Source organism: Silurus aristotelis (assembly GCF_946808225.1).
Source record: "Silurus aristotelis genome assembly, chromosome: 22".
Taxonomy (NCBI): domain Eukaryota; kingdom Metazoa; phylum Chordata; class Actinopteri; order Siluriformes; family Siluridae; genus Silurus; species Silurus aristotelis.
In genome coordinates this window covers 8,481,248-8,503,408 of record NC_139595.1, presented here as the reverse complement: position 1 = coordinate 8,503,408, position 22,161 = coordinate 8,481,248, and the positions used below count along the sequence as shown (strand labels likewise).

The following is a 22,161-nucleotide window of genomic DNA, read 5'->3' as shown; positions in this document are numbered from 1 at the left end:
CCCCTTATACAAACACAAGGCAGAGACAATTGGGGGAGCACACTGACGAAAAAAGGTTTTATATATATATATATATATATATATATATATATATATATATATATAGAGAGAGAGAGAGAGAGAGAGAGAGAGAGAGAGAGAGAGAGAGAGAGACTTTTCTAGCATATTCATGCCTTTCATATTAATGACTGCATGGCATATGACAGTAAAAACCAACAGCTCATCTCAGGAGATCTCAAAGTGTGCCTTTTTCTGTGTCTAAAATGTTGTGGTCTGTTCAAAGTATTTGCATTTGTCTACTTTATTCAGAGGTATTTTCCTTCAACCTGAAAAACAAAGGGCAAAAAACCCTCCTGTCTATTGAAAGACTAAACATAAAACATAATCTTTGCCTTCACTGTGCAGTCATTTGGACAAGACAATATTTGTGGAAAATTCTGAAATGTCGAATGGCATTTTATTTACATTTATTCTCAATAGAGATTTCAGGCGTACTCAGTACAGTCCAGATTCACAATTTTCATAAAATTCAGCCATCCAAATCGCCATCGGAATCCAACGATGCTTGGCATCGTTAGGCCTAGGCGCAGGATTCTCCAGCTGATATGCAAGCATGTATTTCAACACGCAGCTAACATTTCTGAATGCAGAATAAGCTGAGTCCTGTCCCCGTGGGCCATGTCTTGAAATGCCCACTTCTCTTGGAGAGATGCCAGTTAGGGCACACATGCAGGAAATGGGGGGTTAACTGTGTACGCCTTTGCTTCATTCTTGTAGGAAGAGGGTATTTTACTCTTTATTTTTTTTTTTACACATCTCTGCAAGATAATGGAGTGATTTATTAGAATGAGGCACCTCGTGCCAAGCCTAATTAATTCTGCTGTACCGTGTTATTGCTGAGAATGAGAGAGGGGGAGGGAGCATAAAAGAAAAAAAGACAGAAAAAAGGGACAGGGACAAAGAGGCTCACGTTTCATCCCTCCCTCCACTGGAGACACATCTGTTTCTGGTATATCAGGGCATATGAAGCGAAGAAAAGGGGTTGGATCGGAAGCAGATGCCTACACGACAGGAAATCTCACTCAGGTTAATCCGGCGCTGCAAGACTGCACATTTAAACAGATGAGATCTTGATGTACTGTATAATTTACACCTTCTTCAACCACTACTATCTTTTCTTTATTCTTTTACTCCAAATGGGTATAAATGAATGTCGCCAATCATAGAACTGTATAACTATACTGTAAAACATATCATTCAAAGAAAAGCAATTAATATAGCTGGATGTAAATCACCCAAGCTGTCCCAAGCTAGACTTTGTTATCAGTAATATTAGTAGCTAGTGATGTAGGAGGTAAAGGGCATCCAACTTGACCTATTCCCAAAGCCCAGTTACAGCCCCATCTGTAGAAATGAGGGAAGCCCTCTTTTTTGAACAGTTTTTTTCCGTTTTAGTAGTGATCCCTTTACCGCTGCCAGTGGGAAAGCACTGGCCCCAATTTCCTCGCAAATCATTCGTCTCTGGCACTGAGATGATTGCTTTTAGACGACGAGGCCTTTTTACCGGCCTGTCTCTGTGCACAGAGAACAGGCCGATGATGCTACCTTTCCTTCCCAGGTCAAGTGAAACAAATTGCTTTTAAGTTTCTCATCATCTGATTTCCCCCAATCTCGGCCTGTACCCTCCTGAGATCCGGCCGGCAGAGCCGTAAAAAGCCTTTTGAACTTGAAAAGGAAAGATAAAAAAAAAAAAATTAAGATTTCTGGTTTAACTTCAGATGATCGAAGTCGATCGAAAGCAGTGAGCACTCGAGGGCAATTTTAAACCTTTTTATTTACATATATTTGTGCGGCTGACTGTGCTAATTTCTTTTCCTGCACTTCTGTGATTTAAACAGCCAATATGCTTAGAACGAGCTCACAATCCTCATCCCTTCATCTACAAATTAGTTTAGTATCTGTATTGACATGCAGTCCATGGCAGATGAAATAGCCGAAATACATTATAGTATTCTACAATGGAAAGCATGTATTTGCATGTAATGTTGGGATTTACAACATGACAAATGTCCATTCATTCAGTCATCCATTCATTCATTCATTCATTTATCCATCTTCACTCATCTAACCGCTTTATCTTGATCAGTGTTTGGGTGGAGCTTTTTCCGGAAATACAAGGCGTGAGAAAGGAATTCAACCTGAATGGAATTCAAGTTCATCGCAGGGCAGCGACAGGAAATACTTTGATAGAAGTATGTTTATTAGAATTTTTTTTATCAAGTTATATAAAAGAGGTGTAATACATTGTTACTATCTGTATCAGTTTATTGCTTCAAATATCCGTATCTATATTTGGCCTGGCCTAAATTGATTTTCATTTTTTTTATGAATTAAATATAAACGTGCACGTGAATGTGGAAATGTGTATTTAAATGTGTATTTCCATGTGGAAATGTGTATTTAAATGTGTATTTCCATGTGGAAATGTGTATTTTCTTAAAGATAAAAATATCTACATTGTTTGTTCATTCTGTCTAGTTTTACATTAATGCATTAAACATTTTTTTTTATTATTATCCTGTTCACAGAATTTGTTCTTCATAACTGCTTGCTTCAGCAAATTTACTTGGTTATGGTCTTCAAACTGTAAACCAACTGGTGGCCTTGATTTAAACACCACAACCTAAATCAGGCAGATACTAAAGATCTGTAAATAAATACTCGATGCCTGCACATGGACGTCATCTGTTACATCCAGCAAGCTATTGTGCTACCATGTACCAAGATTCATCACTTTTTTACTCTTATCATGCAGAGCCATTAAAGGGAATGAGTGTTGAAGTTTTGTTTCGATTTGGTTGACTTCCAAAAGTCACTTCGAAAGTTTTTGACTTTAAGCATCACTTTTCTGGTTACTCTGGGAACAGATAAGGACAGCTTTATATTGAACCAAACGGCTCACTAACTAATGGATCCAATAAAGCATTGCAGTAAACCTGCAGGCCTTCCAAACCCTAAGGTTCTCGTTTTGTTTCTCTCATGTGGCTGGACAATAACTAGCGAAAAATGCGAAGCTGCTCTTTGGAACATAAGCCACACAAGAGAGCAGCTGTTTATTCCAGTTTGGGCTTGTCTATCTTTTCTTTCCTCTCTCTCTCTCTCTCTCTCTCTCTCTCTCTCTCTCTCTCTCTCTCTCTCTCTCTCTCTCTTTCTCTCTCTCTCTCTCTCTCTCTCTCTCTTTCTCTCTCTCTCTCTCTCTCTCTCTCTCTTTCTCTCTCTCTCACACACTCTCTCTCATCATTTATTCCACATGTTTCATCTGGATTTGCGCCTGGCAGTGGTGCAAATCTCTGGGCAACTACAGGGAGAACACATCAGCCATTCAATAAATTTCTTCTGGCAGGACAGGCATTGAGCCAACGAGGTTGTTTTATTGGCTATAATGGCTTCCTCTTGGCAAAATATGGGCTATAGGACAAGGGGGAGGGGCAGCGTCTGAGTTGTGGGGGCATTATAGTGGATACACATCAATGTTGAATGGCTATAAGTCTTCACTTGAGAAGCACGACTCACCAGAAGCTGTACATCTTCCCCTGATTTTTTATTATTTTTTTTGGAGTTCAAAGTAAATCAAACATGGCTGGCTTTGTGCCACAAATGCAGGAAATGATTTAGCCCTGCGTGGTTCGATACAATTCAACAGCCTGTCACTGAAGGCCCTCTTCTGGGACGGAGCACAATCGGACCGGGCTATTCCGATTACACCCACGTAGCGATCACTGTCTCCTAGGTTCAGCACACACACAATTAGTGCACCAAATGGTCATGCTGTTTTGGAAGATGGCCAAGCCTACCTGGAGCAGAAGACTGAACAGTGAAAGAGAACCAATTTAGTTAATAATTTTATATCAAAGTGTAACAAATTCTCAGATATAAGCCTTGTTTGATACCATGTTTGATAAAAATTTTAGTTTGTGGTATACATCTGGTTATCGGAGAGTTTTGTTTTCTATAAGCAGGTCGCTAAAGTTGAATTTTGTGTTTTCAGCTGATTTGAATCTAATTCCAACCAGACAAAATCTGAGGACAGGCCAGATCACCATCCATTCTTCTTTTCAACTAACACCCTTATTCTGCTCAGGGCTGCACTGGATCCAGAGCATATCCTGGAAACAATGGGTGCAGACACGGGACACACCCTGAATTGGGAAGCCAGACTATAACAGGACACCACAGCATACATTCATTGACACATAATGGTGATTTTACAAGTCTACTTCCTGCAGTGTACTAGGATTTGGAAGGAAGGGCTGAGGAACACAGAAGATGATGAAAAGTTCAGAGATGATGGAAAATCCAGACCGTAACCTGAGCTAAGAGGACACAGGAGCTGTGAGGCAGAAATGCTTTGTGCTGCAATGAAACTATTAGTAACATAATAAATAAATGAGCGTGAAAGGTTTTCGGAGCGGATTTTATTTCACTTATGTATTTTCACTATTACTTTCTGTTTCATTTCATTAGTTTAATTTTAGATTAGTTTAGACACTAGTTTGTTTGCACTTTGCCAACAAACCCCACCAAGCATATCATGTTTCATGATAATGCCTTCGAGTATCACGTTGTAATTTTCTTTCTTAAATTGTTCTGCTCTTGTATAAATTCTCATATGTTTTCGAAAGCTCTATTGAAACTGAAGTGGAAAGTGAAGGAGGCCTTTTCGAAGCACAGGCAAAAAGCATTTCACATACGCCCACCCCCAAAAATACAGGGGGAGCTTCAAAATTCTGCCCTCTGTCTTGTTTATGTAGTTTATGTACCAGTACAACACTACAATAAGAGGAGGCACTCCAAAAGCCATTAAGTGCATGATGCATGGATTTGTGTGGAGACTAAGCACCAAATGGGGTGTAAAACTTTCTAAGTCCTTTTTCATACTTTTAACACTTGGATTAAAAAAAATCTGTTGTTTTCTTTTTTTTTTTTTGGTGTGGAGAATTCACTCAGGACTGTCACTTAGTCTGGCAGATTCTCTGTTCTGGCTCAGTTGAAAAGATTTAACACTTTTGGCGAATTCATTAATTAACAAATAAGTCTTCAGTCTCTGTAGTTGTTCCTCGCTCAAAAGCATTGTCATTGTCATTACTTTCCTCCAGACAACTTTAGACACCTATCTTTGTGTGAATTAAAAAAAATCTAAAAAGAAAAAAAACGATCTACATATACAGTATATATGTCAGAACAAGGAAAATCTTACACCTGATTTAGAATTCTGTGATTTCCCATAATGCCATGGGGGCCCATACCAGACGTGCAGCTTTACACCGTTCCCCTCCAGCTCCATTGCCAAGATGACTGTAGTTTGTTTGTGTGGGAGAGGATAACACATTTGAAGGAAAGAGAGAGAGGTAGCAGCTTTTCAAAAAGGAAGAGACAGAATAGGAAAGAGAATGAGCAGTGAGACGAAGGGCACTGGGCACAGGGAATTCATTAAAGTCTGTTTTTTGCCAATAAAGCTGAAATCTTGTGAGGATTCTTTCATCTCTCTACAACCCGGGCGAGCGGGTTCTTCAGAGTCTTGTTCAGCTCTAGATGAAGCTGAATCCTGCTTTGAGTTTACATGAAGTTGACATTTAACACTCTTTACAGGCAACCTGCTTTTATCTCCTCATACTGCCAGAATGCAGATGGATCATTGATGGATGGATGGATCTTGATGGGTTTCATGAAGACGGCACAATGCCCGGTAACTAGCTATCAAATCTGTGTTAGAGAAGGGGAATGGGGGGAGGGGGTGGGCAAGAGAGATTTTCACCTCATCTCTCTAAGGATTTGGATTGAAAAAAAAAGCGGCGTTTCAATTAGTCACTTGTGAACTGTGTTCTCGCCAATCGGCGATCACATACTGTATAAACCTAGGGCTAGGATGAGATGCTAATTCAAACAGTGTGTCCTATTGTCAGTACCCAGTATCAACCGGCACTATCCAAACAAGCTTCACCAGCATGCCTGTTTTAGATTACTACGTTATATACACAGAGCTCCTCCTAAGAAAACCATCATTCTAGAAAAAACATTCCAGTAAAGAATTTTAATAGAACCCGGTACTGTGTCATTAGCAGCTAATCAGATGTGGCCAAAGTTTCTTTCCTGCAGCTACACTGGGAAGCCGAGAACGATTTTCCGTTGCCAAAATGCAAAATATCCTCTTTGCATTTCTGTTGCAGCGACCAGGCCTTTGCTCAGCGCTCATGCTTTCTTCCCATTCTCTCACAAGGTCAGGCAGATAAGCCCAAGGCTCATCTCATACACATGCAGAACATTGCAACCAAAGTGCATGTACAAAAAGGGCAGCGGTTATGAGGCGGCAGCTGAAGCTATAAGAGCGGAAAATGAAAAACTTGGCATCCTGATGAGCTGAGGGTTTTGCGCAGAAAAAGAACAAATAGAAGAAAGAAAGAGCGGCAGGTGACATGGTTCTCAAGGGAGCCGCTGGAATAGATTCCTTACACCTTGCTGTGCCAGAATTCCCTTTGAGTCTGTGCGGAGATGAAGGCTTCGAGGGGAGGGGAGGGGGTGCATAGGAAGCTTGCAGATAAAATGAATCAGAAAGACTCATAAAACATACATGACCTTGGAGTAATGATGCAACTGTTAGCGTTAATCACAGCACACTGCTGCGTGCCACCAGTGGGGCTGCAACAACTGGAGTTTAAAAAGGAGAAAATGAGTAGAAACAAATCAGTCTCTCCCTGCAGATATGATCTTATCAAGAAAGAGACTAACTAATAAAATACAGAGTAATTTTTTGGGGGATAATTTCTACCCTAGTGTAATCTGGGGAAAGTTCTGGCATGCTTGCTATTTGGTTTGGTTCGATTTTAGATTATACCTAATTAAATTTAATAAGAAAAACACTGTGGATGAAGGAAAGATTTTTTTTAATCAAATTATCAAAAATATGGTGACTTAGGTGGTTAGGTGAACTAAAGGTGGGTGACTTGACTAAAGGAGGCCATATTAATTATCACCAGCCATAGTGGGAATATAAAAAAGAGCAGTGCTGTCTCAGTAATTAAGACACTGGACTTCTGATCAGAAGGTCGAGTTCAAATCCCAGCACTGATTAGCTACCACTACTGGGCACTTGAGCAAAGCCCTAAACCTTATGTGCTTGGGGTATAAAATGACATAAATGTAAGCGGTGCTTGGTTAAGGGCAAATGGAGAAACCCCCCACGAACCTGTGCAGTGATAATTAAATACACCCACAGCTGTTTAAACAATTTTCAGCGCTAGCAGTCCACAGAGTAGCTCAAAGTATTCCCAGTATTCCATCACTCATTACTGGCTCTTATACTTTAGCCAATCTTTCATAATGCCCTTCCACCCGGGCCAAACTGAGCGACAGAGCTGCAGATTTTGGGTGACAGGTCACTGGCGCATTGCCAATCCCAGCTAGCTATGTGCTAATTAGCTGAAACTGAGGCTGGCTTACTCTGATCAAGCTATGTCAATATGTCAAACAGCAGCAGCCAATGGAAGAAGAAAATGGAGAACATGATTGACAGACTGTGAGGGGAAAGAGGGGTTAGGTTATTGGGGCATAGTGAAAGGTCAAGGGGATCATGGGTATAATTAGGGATCCTACAGAGAAGAAACGCGGGAGCAAAAAGGAGTCAAAAGGATCGTCTTTGAACACAGGAAAAGTGACCATAGTCGCTGATCTTCGCTCAGATCCCTAGGATTAGAAGTCAATAGAAGTTTTTTTTTTCAGTCTTAACCTTAAGACAGCACTTTTATTTTGTGTTTTGCCCTAATTAAAATCATTAAACGGGTGTATTACAGCTTGGTAAACAACAAAGAAAATTTAATGCATGCTACACATAGGGTGACAAAAGCTGGGAACAACTGCTGTTGGTCATACAAAGTGAGGAAAGAACGCAAACTGAAAATCACTGTGCTCCAATTCATTTTTTCCACACCCACTCCCTGCTGTTTGGTGGGACATGACATGATGTCTTGCCAACTGGAAACCATCAGGCAACCGAGTGGAATTGGGAGATTAACATAATTAATGCGTTCACTCTACAAACACTGACACAAGAACCCATTTTGCCTGCGCAGACCACTGTGGAGTTCAGCTAATTCATTTCCTTGTGGATATGCAGTGTAATTTCCACTGTGGTTTTGTGTTCACCTGAATTCTCCCTTATCTTTGCGCTGGAACATATTCAGGGTCAATGCAATTTCTTTCCATCTAATCCAGTGATAGGGGCCTTTGCGGGATTTTCAGATCATATTTCTATAGATCTTGTTTCAGACTATTCATTCACTGGACTTTCTCTCTTGTGGAAATTCTTTAGCCTGATTAACCACATTCCTGTAACTGCATTCCTTTTCTTTTTTTCCCCCTCTTTTTTTATATCTGCCAGTATGGTCATTCCTAAAATGGTTTGGTTCACTTACACATCTCTTGATTTTTTTTATTTCTTCCATTCCGCAGACAGGGACAAAATAAAAGATGGAACAGTGGTTTGTTTAATTGCAGTCTGTCTCCTTCAGCCATTAAAGGCCAATATTAAGTCATTATATAGACAAGGTTCTGTACTCAACACAGGATCTGATAGTTGTTAGGAGGAATAGCAGGACTTGGACTAATTAAATGGTTTTTTACTCTCTTGCCAGTGAAATAGAAAAAAAAAAAATATCTGTGCGCCTTCTGATTATAAATGGCCTTGCAAACATGAAACCTCACCATTTAATCTATACTATAAGTAAAAAAAATGTATACACAGTAAGGGTGTAACACAATGCCACAGTCTTTATCTGTTTAGCGCTTTAAATATCCATAACATCTTTATTCTTCTTCGAACTGGAAATGGGATTGAAGTAACTGATTGTAAACCACAGTCCTTGCTGGAGAATGAAGTAATTTTTTTTCGCACAAAATATAAACAACAGTATGTATAGGGGAAAAAAAGATTTCTTTTAGCTCAGGTAGCCAGTGTTTAATTACGCTACTCAATTTCTAGGTTCACTGATTTCCTCCTAAATCCTACAAACATTTGCCAATAGATTGATTGGAGATGCTAAATTGGCCCTAGGTGTGATTAAGTGTGTGCTTATGTGCTTTGTTCTGCTGAGCCAATCGGTGTGCATTCACGCCCCAAGGCCAGTGTTCCCGGCTGGACCCAGAGCCAAACAGACCTTGAAGAATGTGCTTATTAAAGATGAATGAATGAATGAATGAAGATACCACTAAGCACTCTAGCAGCAGAGTAAAAGGTATCAACATAAATAAATTCTATATGGGCAACAATCATCCTAGTCAGTAGCTGAATTTGGAAGACCAGCAAACACTGTTTGACGGTACAAATAATTTTAATAATGTAATCATGCTTGTGTCGCTGTTGCTCAACACTTCGGTTCATTGTGTTGGTTTCCATTTTGATTACAGCAATCATGCTCCTGTTCCTTCACTACCAAAAACCAAAGCCAAGCCAGCCTTGATGCTGTCAGAACATGTTTCGCGATCAGTGATGTTTTAGAATACTGACTAGTTGACAAACTACTACCAGGATCTCATGTACACCAGCATAGCGTCCACCATGAAGCCTTGCTTCGATTAAACGGGACTGCTTTAACGAAGCTGCTCTGGCATGTTTCACAAGTCATACGTTTGGAAAAAAAATACCTTAACACATTCTGCACACACAGCAGTTTGTCTTATAATCACTGTAAGGATGTTTAATTGACATGTATTATGCAACTAATTAATGCTTAAACTTGATATGCGATATCTGGAGTCCACCAAGAAACACACAGACCAAAACACACACACATATACACACACACACACACACACACACACACACACACACACACACACACACACACACACACACACACACACACACACACAAAACCATTGTTGTATGTCCACTATGTAGACGTCCCCTCATGCATCCCCTCTTTTTTTAATTCTCCATTAAAACACACAGATCCTGTCCTGTCATCTCAGCTTGTGCTTCATGTGCAATGCTAGTGCTTCAATAATCGCTCATCTGTCAACTCTGGTCTGCTGGTTTTCTCTCTTTGGTTTTTCAGCTTCATAAAACAGATCTCTGTGATAAAAAAAAAAAGAAGGGAGCGATAAAAAGGGGTAAAAAAAATAAATTAAAAATACAGTGTTCATGTTAAATGTCAGCTGGCGTTCAGCCCACTGTAGATAAGCACCGTTCTCTGAATAGTTGCTATTATAAAACTTGTTAAAGGACCCATATTAAAAACTTTACAGCCTACACTAACGCTTTACTATTGAGTGCTTGTTAGAACAACCAAAACCGAGTCAAGGTCAACTGGCTCTTGTGTTTCAAACTACTGCAAAAAAATGGCCAGCACTGAGCACTCAGGCAAATCTATTTCAGTCCATTAAAAAGTGAGTAGTGGGATAAGATTACTCATTTTTCCACATCAATATGGCAAGAACAGAGAATTCTAAAGATTTCACTTTCAGAATAACCTACAGTACTTTAAAAATAGGATGTTCACGTAAAATGTGTACACCCATGCATAATGGGTGAATTGTTCATATTTAAGGTAAGCAAATGACAATAAAACTACTGTACTGTGAAAATAGATCTCGATTACAGATTGATTGTAAAGACAAAAGTGTATATAAAAGTGTTAAACTTTTGAATGACTAAATAAAACATATTAGCCTGTAAAACAGTTTGGCGGGATTTTTTTTTCCAGAGCACCAAAATATAATAAATCTGTAAAAGTAATACACTTAAAATAAACACTTATGTCCAGCTGCATAATTGAATTTATATGGATTTGGTTTGCTATTATTGGATTATTTGCTGCTAAAAATTGATTTCCCAATGAGAATTATATCTACTCTATTTGAAAGTAGACTTAAAATAAAAAATACAGAACTGTATTATATCGAAAACGATATAAAATCCTATTACAAGTACTTCTAATAAGAAATTTCATGCTGGTAATGAGTCAAGATTATGGAGTCTAACAGAATGAAACCCAACACCAGTAAAGAGCAATATGTCCCTTACATAATTGTCACATTTCTAGTACAGAGTGAACCATTCAGGCTGGACTCCTGGCTTATTCTCTCCACATATTATGATTAAACATATAGCTGACAAGGTTTTGTCATTACAGGGCTGGCTTCATTTCTAAGTCAATACAGCAGGAAGCACAGCAGTATGAATATATAATATATATATATATATATATATATATATATATATATATATATATATATATATATATATATATAAAAAAAGGCATCACCGCATATGACAAAATATAATTTGAAACAAAGACCTTTGCATAGCTCATCAAAAAAAAAAAAAGACAGATATGCCTTCTTTCCTGTGTTCGTCTGGCTCTATTGAACACCGGTGCTGTGTTTGACAGACACCAGGATATTACATATGTGATACAGTGGCATACACGCACCAGCGAGTGGCTGACGGATGCATTTATTAAACTTCTCAGACCTTCAGTGCTGAACTAGGATCAGGCCAAGTATAGCTATCGCACTCAGCCAGAAGGATCAGGCAAATAAATCAGAGAAGCTCATCATGCAACTCTTAGAGAAGACTACACAGATAAAAGTGCCAAGTCATATTTTACTCCAGGACAAGGTGCAGTCTACAAGGAATGTTTCCTCACAACACAGAGCTTAGTTGTTAGTTGCATTAGAAGTTGAAACGGATACTAACATTGCAGAACAGACACGACAGAAAAATAAAAGCGACAATGCGTTCGCCTCAGATCGCTACGAGTCTATGTGGTTAGACGTGAAATTCTCCTCAAAGAAAAACCCCAGGAACCCGCAACCCCGTAGAGCAGAAAACATTGCTTTGTATTCAAAAAACGTGTGAACGTACCGAGATGTTATGATATTGTTCACCTGAAGTGCTTAATTTACACATTAAGGCTTAGAAAAACTGGGGCATGCTATTTCCAAACCTCATTCTTTACACTACGGCTCTCCTACTGTGACTGAGAGGGGGTGAAAACAGGTGCTTTTTGGAGTTGAAGATGAATCATCATGCTTGTATCTGGGTTAAAAGCCAGTAGGCCAGTCAGTGACTGCAGAGGTGTAAAGCAAGAGCCTTGACGCAGAGCCAATTTAGGAAAAGTTGGACTTAAATGCTAAAATTATTAGTAATACATATTGCACATAGAAAGTAATGTGTTTTTGTTGTTGACAGTATGACTGACAGTACATCATATGTTTCTAGAAAATAGGATATGCTAAGTTTTTTTGCTAATTTGAAGAATTTGTATTGGTCAACTTGTTAGAAAGGTTAGGGCAGGGAGTGGACAAGTCATATAATGTATTAGCTCCTAACTCATCCGAATTAAAGCACTAACATGGATGACTTGCACAATATTCTGTATAGCAATCTAGTTTGCTAGTTCAGCATAATAATGTTAGGATTGAGGAAAGCAATTTATTAACATATATTTCTAGTGTTGTAGTTTGGGAAGAAAAGTTCATCAGGTTGTTGGCTATTATCTCAGTTATTTCAGATTTCTAGTTAGCTCTTTATTTTCTTCGAATATGTTTTAACTGTGAGTTAATTGTTCCTTATAGCAGAAATCTTACAGTAGGAACTGTATATTACAATTTTGTTCTTAGACATATTACTAGTCCGTCATATCATGAAACTTGGAGGGGATCAACAATTGCCCCACTTTAGTGTCCCACAAAACCTTCTCCTCTCCATCTATACTCAATCCCTTCATGAGGTCAACCCATCCTCTCCTACAAGCTTGTTCCTGCTCAGAGATAAGCATGCTGGGGAGACAGTTGATGGCTGGCAGTTCATCATCTGAAACTGAACTGCTGTACATTCCAGGTGATTCATCTCCACGTCAGGATCTTGTGATCTCCCTGGATAACTCTCTGAACTTTGTTCACTGTATGCAACGTTGTAGTAACCATGTTTAATCTACTGCCTTTTTCCTCACAAATTGCTAATCTGACATGTTCATGTTACTTTCTCCCTAAGAGCATCCAGAGAATTCATCCATTTCTGTAGACATTCAGGTGCTGATTCAGTCCCTTGCAATTTTAAAAACTCTACTGCAACCAGCTCCGCCTGTGAGTGGCATTCAACCTACGCGACTGCACAGAATGCAGCTGCATGACTTATCTGACCACTGGCTTTCTGTAGCTGCCCATATCAGCTTTAAAACACTGATGCTTATCTACAACACCAAAAACAGACCAGCACCAAATTAAAGCGATCCTCTAGACATGCTTGACTGGACATACCAATACTCTCTGCTCTGGCACTTGAGTTACTAGCAGTCTTCAAACATCTTAAGATCTACCTCTTCCAGAGGCACATAACAACAGTAAATGTTCACTTTTCTAACCATGTTAACACTCTAACAGAGTATTTCAACTGGTATTATTCATAGCATATATATATATATATATATATCCTAGTGTAACAGTATCTTAATATATTTACTGCCAGCAAGCACATTTACATACAGTATAAGTGTCATAAATGTAAATGTAGTAAAATAAAAATGTTAATAATAATAATAATAATAATAATAATAATAATAATAATAATAATTAAAACATCCTTTCATAATCCAAATATATGACTGATGATATGACTGAAGCACATTAATTCAAAATATTATTATGTGTCAAAGGAAAAAATTATTTCAGGTAGATTAAGCAGCTTTGTCCAGTGGGAACTACGAAAAAAAAAAAAATAATAATAATAACAATGACATGTAATCTGGTAATCATGGGTAGCTGCACTAATGAATTGTCAACATCTGGCTATATTTTTATTTATTTATTTATTTATTTATTTATTTATTTTACCAGTTTCGGCTTTACTGGACTTGATTTTTATTTTTTTTAATTGTATGAAATTTAATTGAATGAATGAAATCTCTCTAACTTGTGTAAATGATCTGATTCATATTGGAACATTAATCAGCATTTTATATCTTATCCAGTTGGCTTCTGTTTATGCCTAATTAAGAATTTGTTAGATTCCACTAATGTGTTAGCAACGTCACCTTTCAAAGTTTTTTTTTTTCTTTTTTTTCTTTTTTTTTTTTTACTTATCACTCACAACATTCGGCTAGGTTGTTTATCACAGCAACACAGGAAGCTTGTGTTCACAATCCAACACTACCGATCACTGCGAATGAGTCTAGTTTACTCATCAAGAAACAAATAAGGAGCATGGAAGGAAAAAAAAAAATCATATACAGAGTAGAAACTGAGGCATCCGGTGATTACGCAAATTGCAATGAACCTATACAGCACAAATCAGAACAGGGTTGTTAATTGTATTTTTAAAAACAGAGGGATGTGCTAGCTTAGTGGTTAAGAATTTGGACTATTGATCGCAGGGTTTTAAGTTTAAATACCAACAGCACTGAACTCCCACTCCTGGGCACTTGAGCAGGGCCCCTAACCCTCAACTATCCTGTTTTATAAAATAGATCATTGAATGTTGTTCTGGATAAAAATGTCTGCAAAATGCCATTCAGTAAATATAAATGTAAAAACATTGGTAATATTTGATTTGAAAGAGGCTGGTAATGATCTGTGTGTGTGTGTGTGTGGTGTGTGTGGTGTGTGTGTGTTCACCAGCGTTTAGAAGAACTTCTGTTAGAACACAAATGCTGAGGTCTCAAAGCAGTACAACAGCCTCAGGTTCAATGTTTTGAACAAAAAACTCTTTCCCCTTTTCATTCTTTTTCCTCTCTTCCAATTTTCCCACAGTGCAAGAACCTTTTTTTTTCCTTTGCCACTAAGTGGTGTCATTATTTGGTGGAGGAACTATTTTTTTTGGCTTCCATCCATGTGCCAATCATAGGTTTTAATTAGCCTACACCCAAGGTTCTCTGATTATATTCTGAAATTAGATTCTGATTCTGATCCTAACAGAGACTTAAGTGTCTGAACAGGTTCTGCACCTTTTGTTCCTGTTTGATGTATATTTCTTGCTTCTCCCCATTGCACTTGTACTCTTTTTTCCTTTTTTTTCCCCTCATAAAAAACATCTCTGTCTCGCTCCCACCATCCCTCTGTCTCTGACTCATTTCTAAATGCTGTCTTACACCCACTTTCATATTCAGATGAGCCAGACACAATAGCATGAGCGTGCACACCTGAACAAGGTTTATACACACACACACTCTCTCGCCTCTGTGCTGTCAGGGGTCCAAGCAAGACAAAACAGCTTTCCGTCTGTGCGCTAAAACACGCAGCAGGCCACAGACGGCTTTAAAACATCAGACAATGCTAAGGCCTGTGGATTTAGAGAGCATCAATATGAAAAATCCTCTATGAACAGAATGTGTAATAAGCTTGTGCCTGCTTATTGATTTATTTGTTTTGTCTCATTTGAACAGAGAATGTCCCACTGATTTTCTCATGCACACAAACACACAAATATGGAGGGGGGGCTTTTTTACAGCAGAATGAGGCAGCAGTTAGCAATCAAATGTTGGTTGCGGGAGTTTAAAATGCTATACACAAATCGCAAAGCACAGAAACTGAACATCTTGTTTATTATGTACTTAATTATTACATTTTATTATATTTTAATGAATAAGTAAAATATAAGTAAAATAAGTTAATACATTATCATAATCTCAACCAGATACAATGTTAGTTCAAACTAAAATTTTTTTAAATTAATTAATTAATTCTTTCATTTAATCACATACAAAAAAAAAAAACCTAAGACTGTTGCACATGATTGTGATGACTTTCTTGTACTACTAAGACTACATCAACATTAAACGATACAAGTCTATGGAGCTGCAGAGACAAGCAAAAAACTGTTTTCGCTTTTTAACCCTTTCCTGTCTACAGCGGTGTCTTCAAATCTTTCGGCTTCTCCCGTTAGGGGTCGCTACAGCGGATCATCCGCATGTTTGATGTGGCACATGTTTTTACGCTGGATGCCCTTCCTAACGCAACCCTCCCTATTTATCCGGGGTGGGGACCAGCACTAAGAGTGGCTGGGGTTGGTTCCCTAACCGGGGATCGAACCCGGGCCGCAGCAGTGAGAGCGCCGCAGCCTAACCAATAGACCACCAGGGATCCCACACTGATGTGTTCAAATGCTTTTCAAAATTTGTTCATTCACCTTGAACAGTAATAAAATTTTGTTGCTAAAAACAACAGAAGCTTTGGCCTGATTATGGTGCGTTTAGTTTTAATTTTTTTTCACTTATGTAAGTGCGAGTGAACCAGGTCCCCTGGTGGTCTAGTGGTTAAGATGCAGCGCTCTCACCGCTGCGACCTGGGTTCGATCCCCGGTCAGGGAACCATCCCCAGCCACTCTCAGTGCTCGTCCCAAGCCCGGATAAATTGGGGAGGGTTGCGTTAGGAAGGGCATCCAGCGTAGAACATGTGCCAAATCAAACGTGCGGAGGATCCGCTGTGGCGCCCCCTAATGGGAGAAGCCGAAAGAAAGTGCGAGTGAACAGACCTTTTGAAAAACAGCCTGAAGGACGTCCAAAGTAATCTTAATCTAAAACTAGATTAAAATCTTAATCAACCTGGATAGCAAGTACGACAGCTGTTTCCAAAATCGCTCACTTGTTTCCTTGGACATAGGATCTGGACAGTGACGTTAATATTGTGCATCAGAGAGGAGACTTTGTTGCATTATGGGAAACATTATATGACATCTGATATTGTGCACCATATAGGTGATTGTGATCAGATTCAAAGCAAAAACCTGAATAACAGCATCATTTACCATCTTGTTTGTTTTCAGATAAATGGGTCACAAGACTTGGTCACATGAGTAAAATCATGTCGTTGTTTCAGTCTCAGTAGGGACCGAAGGGCAACGTAGATAAACAGATCAAATGTATCCGGATTAATGTGGACATAGATTAATAATAGCCAATCTCTCACTGTTTGTCATCTTATAATTCTCAATTTAATTGTGTCATATTAGTCTGCACTTGTTTTTGTTTTGTATTGTTTTTCCCTACATGACACTTAGTTGACAGCACGAATCTGCACAAGATTGACATTGACATATCTTTTAATCACAAACACTGCTGCCCAAAGTAAAAGCTTCAAACCTCGATGTCCATAAATTTACATCAGACATGACAGTCATTTAATAATAGAGTTGAAATTGCCCTACACAGTATGAGCATTTAAACTCTCCTATAATTGCAATTGCGATTCGCAGTATTTGGGGAACTGACACTTGTGTCACATACAGTGTAAATATCATTTGCAGCAAATACATAAAAATGTCAGTTGAAAAATGGTCTTGTAAAATAAGTCGAGATGCAATTTCAAATTTTTTTTGATGACGCTAGTTTCTATCTGGCTGCCGAATCATAACATGTGTTATAGATGCCCAGGGACTGGGCAGCAAGGCCAAGCTGGCATGGCTGAGGCTATTATAAAATACAGCAGATTTGAGTCCAGATACACTCAGTCCTGCCAGCAGGCATGAAATACAAACCCTTTAGAGATGATGAGAGACCTCTCTCGTAAAAGTGTGGCCTGGCAAAGAGCCTGTTACAAGACCCAGGCACCCTGAGTATTACTGGTACCTGTAGTACTACTGCCTGGCAATTTCAGGCAAAAAAATGTGCTCAAAATGTCTGACTGACTGTGTAAAAAAAAAACAACAACAAAAAAAAAAAACAAGTGTGGGTGTGTGGGATTGCACAAAAAAAAAAAAGAAAAAGAAAAAAAAAAAACAACAAATAAAAGAAAATGCACACAATCATTATTGGAGAGACGAAGGAGCTTTCCTCAAGAGCAAAGCCAAACAAGATTAATGGTTCAGAAAATCGTCTGGATGCATAATCTAAACATTATTTTAATGACGCTGAACAGGGTTAGTGTTTCTCTGTAAGTTTCCCTCAGAGACCACCAGCTTTAGTTTCTCTCGACCCTTAATTCAAGTCAATTTATCTTCAAACCGCTTTGATAAGGTGCATCGTATTCGATTTAGTAAACGCCTCCACGAGCCGTGAAACGTGGGAGGAAAGATTGAGAAACGTAATTATTTCCCAAGCAAATTGAACGAGTTTATGATGCGCATCACACTGGGATGAATATCACAATAAAAGATCTGTTCCATATCTGTAAATGTTATCGAAGGGAAGTGTTTACATGACAAAACGATTGTCCATCTGAATGTAGCCATTGCAATTAAGTAATGTCATGATAGATTTATTTCATTCCTCATACTTTCTTTATACATAGTGTACACTTTTAGGCAAAAAGGTCAGGAAATGAGTGGTCAGGAAGTGAGCATGAATGAAACAGGATCGAAATAGGATCGCTTTTCTTTTTGACTTCTTTAAAAGTCTTCTGGATAGATCAATATTGCTCTGTTTAATAATGATGAGCTTCAAACACTTATTTTACACTATACATTTTATTCATTCAGTTATATGAATTTTTCCTGTTCCATGTCAAGGATTTCAGTTTTTTCCAATTTCCACCAACCAAAACAAGCAAATGGTGGCACAGAAGTTCTCAGGGGCATATTTGCTTAATTCTTGATTCTTTTTTTTTTAATAATGATTTGTTTTCAAGACCAGTACAATCTTTATATTTGCCCCATGAGTAAGAGACCATATCACCATAAGGAAAGCAATACAGTAGGTCTGAAAATTTCATTGGAATTTGAATAAAATCTCTCGAAATTCATGTAAAAATTATTCCGACCTTTGGAATATTAGGCTGATGCCTACGTTCCTCCAACGTAATAATGTTTTATAACATGTAAGATGTATGACGTTATCATTAGTTTTGTTTTTATTGTGATGGGCTTGCCATGTTTTCATTTGCAAAAGCAGTCTGATCTCCATGTTTAAATTGCAGTTATTCCATTTAATTGAAATCTGATTATTAATCTGATAAAACTAATAGTTAATGAATAATTTGGATGTGTAAACATGTAGCTATTGACAGCAGAGCATATCAAATGTAATGAAGGTGATACAATGCTTTTTGTATTATTTGCAAGATTTACATGCAGTCTAACTATTCAATATTTGTTCATTATTGTTTTTTAGTGTTTAGTTTTTTTCTGATTGGGCAGATTAGTATCAGGTTATCCAGATGCATGTCCTATAAATGTATACAACAATAAGACAGTAAAGAAAAGAAGTGGTAATCAAGGTGACATAATGAGACATGCTTTTTGCCCCACAGCCCTGCTCCATCCTATTACCCATCATCCTTTTAAGCACCAGCAGGTCCAATATGGAAACTGGCCGTAATTAGGACCAAGCTGGCCATTTCCTATTACCCTGCCTTCTCTAAAATCAATACTTAATTACCTCACAAAACCTCCTTACCTACACACACTCGTTTTTCAGAGAGAGAGAAGCTGTCATTCATGATGGAAAGCAGACGCTTGGAAACACATATGAATACACACACACACACACACACACACACACACACACACACACACACACACACACACACACACACCTATGTGTACACACAACACTTTACTATTCTCCACTACCAAGACTCCACATTAACAGCGACATTTCATTTATAGTAATAAAGCAAGGGAAGTATGTGTGAACGTCGCAACCGTCTGTAGGCGAATGGCCAATAACTCAGATCTAATAAGAGCGTAAGGTTGAGGCAAAGCCCCTTACGTGCACACACACACACACACACACACACACCATCGTCCTCATTGACTCTACGTATAAGGCGAGCAAAGAGGCCTCTTTTACATAAAATATTAATAATCAGGCCACATTAACCAATCGCAAATAATTCTGGAAAATAAGCGAAAGTGGTCATTAAGCGAAGCTTTTTTTTCTCTGCAGTTCTACATTAATGTAAAGTAGCCTGGCGATGGACAGATCTTGCTTCAAAACAAAAAAACTAAGAGAGACAGAAGCTAATAAAATCTTGTCCTTTAATAACCTGTCTTGTTTTTCCTCTTTTTTTTTTTTTGATATTTCTTGGGATTGAACACTCGGTGAGAACAATTATAGAACACACTTCAGGAGGGCTGTGAAGAAATACGCAAACACAACTGCAAGCCATCGTGTTGTGTACCAGGGTGCCATCGACTCTGTGTATTTAATGTTTTCTCTCCATCTCTTTTATGTTTGGTGTGTTTGGTGTCTTTAGAGCGACAACAGACTGAAAAACGGGATCCTGTGTATCATAATCTGTGTAATGTGTCACGCATTAGGCTCGTTACTACTATGATTTTATATATTTTATATTATACCAGCGGAAAGTACCCGTGCTTCGCTACGGAAGGCAGAACGCTAAGCAATATGGCAATAAGCAGTAAGCACTGAGCAGGACTGGATGATCAGAGATCAGAACGTAACGTCAACAAATAACGTACTACCCCTTTGTAGTACCGATACAGGGCAAAGTACTTTGAAAATTATTTTAATCGTGCATCTAACATCTAACATCTAATAAAAAACAATGTACTAAGTTTCATTAGGATCCGTAATGTTATTTCGAAGAATGTACAATGCGTGAGAAATCGCTTTTTTCGCGAGTTAGCCGCGATCCAGGGCGAATTTTTCAAAACCCTTTCTTAGTGAGCACCTAAGACCCAAGAGGAAGGTATGTTCCAAATATCATTGCAATCCGTTCAGTGGTTTTTAAGATTTCGTGATGAGTGAGTGAATCAGTCAGTGGTATTTGAGCTTTATATATATAGATTGGGTATAATCCATGTGTATTCTTTAAAGAATTGTTGAGAGCCCCCAATTACATCGAACAGACCAAGGTTATAAAACACCAACAGGAAGTGTACATCTTTCCAATTCACTGCATTTACAGGATTCAATGTGTAAGAATCGGGATCTATTTGTCTGGATTCCCCTCCAGGTGAAAGTGCTTACAATTGTGTGCTTGGTCTCCGCTTAATCCTATCGTTTTTGCACCACTTTAGACAACAAGATAGCGGATTACATGAAAGAATGTGTCCTGTGAGCAGCACAGCAATTTTGGGATTTTGGAAACTCCTAAAGTGCGCACTAAGCCTGAGGCCCTGTCCATATGTTTACATAGTTTTTCTCTCATGGAAGGTTTTTTTTTTTTTTTTTTGTATCACAAAGCTTTCAAAAAACATCAAGTAAAAAAAAAAAAAAAAACATGGTCACAGCTTTAATGCAGATGGGAAGAATGTGCGTTCTTCAAAACGTTGACATCATCATCACACCATTACAAGTTTGCATGTGTCATGAATGTGCTAGGACTTCATTTATCATGGCTACAGACCAAGATGCTAATTTGTGTTAATGTCTCATTTGATGATGTGTTCGCACCTTAGTGTAGAGGAGCCACAATATGATACGTGTATAATGATGACTGTTCCTGAATCCTCCACTCTAATGCTACTGAAGATTGAAATTCTTAAAGGCCCAGGAGAACTAGAAGCTTGTGTGAAAATGTAAATACAAACAAAATGCAATGATTTGCAAATCTTATTGATTCACAATAGAACAATAGAACATATTAAATGTTTAAACGGAGAAAATGTCCCATTTTAAAGAAAATATCAAGTATTTTGTAATGTGATATCTGGCGTAGAATCACCTCTTCTTTCAGTTAAAAGTCTGTATATGTCTTAAAACTAAAGAGACCAGTTGCTAAAGGTTTGGGAGAGGAATGCTGTCGTTCTCGGATTCTACCTGCTTATCAGTCCTGGGTATTTTTTGTTTTATCATTAAACAAATGTTTTTAATTGGGGAAAGGTCTGGATTGCCAGTTCAGCACTTAAACTCTTTAACTATGAAGCCATGCGGTTGTAATAAATGCTGTATGTGCTTTAGCATTGTCTTGCTGAAATATACAAATTGAATAGAAGCATTCGTATGTATTTTAGCTTTGACTTTGCCTTCCCAGATGTGCAAGCTGCTTCTATAGGCACTAATGCACCCCATACCATCAAAGATGCAGGTTTTTCTGATAACAAGCCAGATGATCCCACTCCTCTTTAGCCTGGAGGATGTGGCAGCCAGAGTCTCCTAAAATATTTTTTACATTTCAATTCGCCTGACCACAGAAGTATTCTACTCTTTGAGTCAGTCCATTTTAAAAGAGTGTTGGCTGTGAGACAATAATGTCATTTCTTGATCA

The 22,161-nt window shown here is 38.3% G+C and overlaps 1 protein-coding gene and 1 long non-coding RNA gene across 2 annotated transcripts in view; one reads left to right on the top strand and one right to left on the bottom strand.

The window, feature by feature from the left end:
- ephb1 (EPH receptor B1) overlaps positions 1-22,161 on the bottom strand; it is a 331,037-nt gene that overhangs the window by 299,688 nt on the left and 9,188 nt on the right. The window lies entirely within an intron of this gene.
- Positions 14,100-18,705, top strand: LOC310717056. Its single transcript, XR_014530736.1, has 2 exons — positions 14,100-16,246; positions 16,547-18,705. It is a non-coding gene; the product is annotated as an uncharacterized lncRNA (long non-coding RNA).